General features: G+C 39.0%; 1 protein-coding gene across 2 annotated transcripts in view; it reads left to right on the forward strand.

Moving 5' to 3' along the window:
* The window catches only part of RAB5A (RAB5A, member RAS oncogene family), an 11,633-nt gene that overhangs the window by 1,910 nt on the left and 7,838 nt on the right, over positions 1–1,885 (forward strand). The gene's annotated exons all lie outside the window — the stretch shown is intronic.

Here is a 1,885-nt window from a genome sequence, read left to right on the forward strand (position 1 = left end):
GAGTGTGCTGTTAAAGGCAGACAAGTGGGGGGGTGGTGGTGGTGTGTTTGATAACTAGACTTTACCACTTCAGACTAGTGCAGCAATGCCTGTTCCTTGCTTAAGACAAAAGTATGGCTGTTAAGAATAATAGGCTTTCAGATAACTAACACAGCCCATTAATTGTCAATTTACGGTGGCCTTACAGGATAGAAGAATGTTACCTTGCTTGCAGAAATTAACTGGCATTTTCTGGTGGTTGAAATGTTCCTTTCAACAAAAACAAGGATGTCATAGAACAAAACCCTTGTTTTAATTCTCTTCCTGAGTACATACCTTCATTTATGGAGCGTAGGTATTTCTTCTTCTTTGAAGAGACTGGTGTCTGTAAGAACTTCAAATGTGACTTTTTTAACATCTGTTCTTTGCCTTGGAGAAATGTGATACTGAGCTGTTTCAGAGGAGGAAGCCCTTAGTCTGATATGGGATGTATGGGGGTTTTTCCTCTTCGTTTTGGTTCTGGGCTGCTTAGGGAGCTACCAAGAGGAGCCTGTTTTACCAGTGCTTGGATATTTGGCATTTAGAGGTATTTATGGTGATTTGACATTGGAAGATCAAAGCCTTTGCCTTCTGCCTTCCTGCACATCTGTGATGGATGCTAATACCCCTGAAGCAGAAACACCTGACCACTTAACTAGTCAGCTTCTGTATGGTAGTTAGTGTCCTTTATAAAGCAAGATTGGCTTGCTTTTGGTTTACTGTAGTAAGTTGAATTGAAAGTCGCAGCAGTTTTGGAAATGATTCATAGGCAATGATGTCTTGAGAGTATATGGGACAGGATAGCATTCCAGCTATGCAAGGGTTATGGGTCAATGCCTCTTCAGATGTTTGATTTAAGTCAGCCACAATCTGTCAGTATGCTTAGTGATGAGAGCCCCCAGTTCAGCCAAGTAGGGGGTTTCCCTTAGCATTTCATCAAGCAGAAGGTCTTAATTTTTTTTTCCTGTTATTTGTTTGTGGAAGGAGCAAGGGCAAACCAGTCCACAGTATTTCACTGAATGTCTGTTATGACTGGAAAAACAACTCCAAGCATTTATGCGGGATTGCTCAAACTTTCATCTAGATTCTTGGAATTGTTGCTGTGTACTATAACTGGGCAAACAAGAAAGCTATACAGCAGGTTATCACATGAGCTTGTCAGACCACTGTAATAGTTGTGGGGTTATTTTTAGACTTCAAAAGCTAAGGTAAATCAGATGGCTAAGTTAAAATTCAGAAGGGTTAAGAGAACCCTGAAGAAGGAAATCTTGCCTTTCAGAGTGTTCTCCCTCAAGAAATTCTTGAGATTCTGTCTTAGTTTTGTAATACGGGTTTCTGTATTGTGTGGGTAATAACCTCTGTGTTTCTAATACGTACCATAATCTCAGTGAAAAATCTTTACTAGGAGTAACTGTTTGATGACTTGGACTAAGTTACTGTTTTCTGTAATTAGAAGATCATTATTTATGGTAATGCAAATTTTCCCTGAAGCTGCAGCCATAATTATGCTGAAATTAGTTGTTGATCACATGCAAAATCAAAAGTACGCCTGCTTTAAGAACAGGAACTTTTGAGAAGTGATTCTTTCTTCCATACCCATTAGCTAAAGAGGAGTTGTCAGGGACTGAATCAAGGCTTTCAGATGCTATTCAAGTAATGTAAATGACTAGAACTGTAAATATCTGAACTCTGGATTATAGCATGATGCTGTCACTGGCACTATGTATAGTCTGTTGAAGCAGGAAGAAATGTATCTAGAAGACTTCTAAGGCTTATGGTTACAGTTCCTCAGATTCCCTATTACAAAAAAAATAAAGGGAATTCTTTCCAGTTACTGTTTTCTTACATCTTTGACTTGAGGAAAGAG

The sequence above is a fragment of the Buceros rhinoceros genome, unplaced genomic scaffold (assembly GCF_000710305.1).
Source record: "Buceros rhinoceros silvestris isolate BGI_N320 unplaced genomic scaffold, ASM71030v1 scaffold17085, whole genome shotgun sequence".
Classification (NCBI taxonomy): domain Eukaryota; kingdom Metazoa; phylum Chordata; class Aves; order Bucerotiformes; family Bucerotidae; genus Buceros; species Buceros rhinoceros.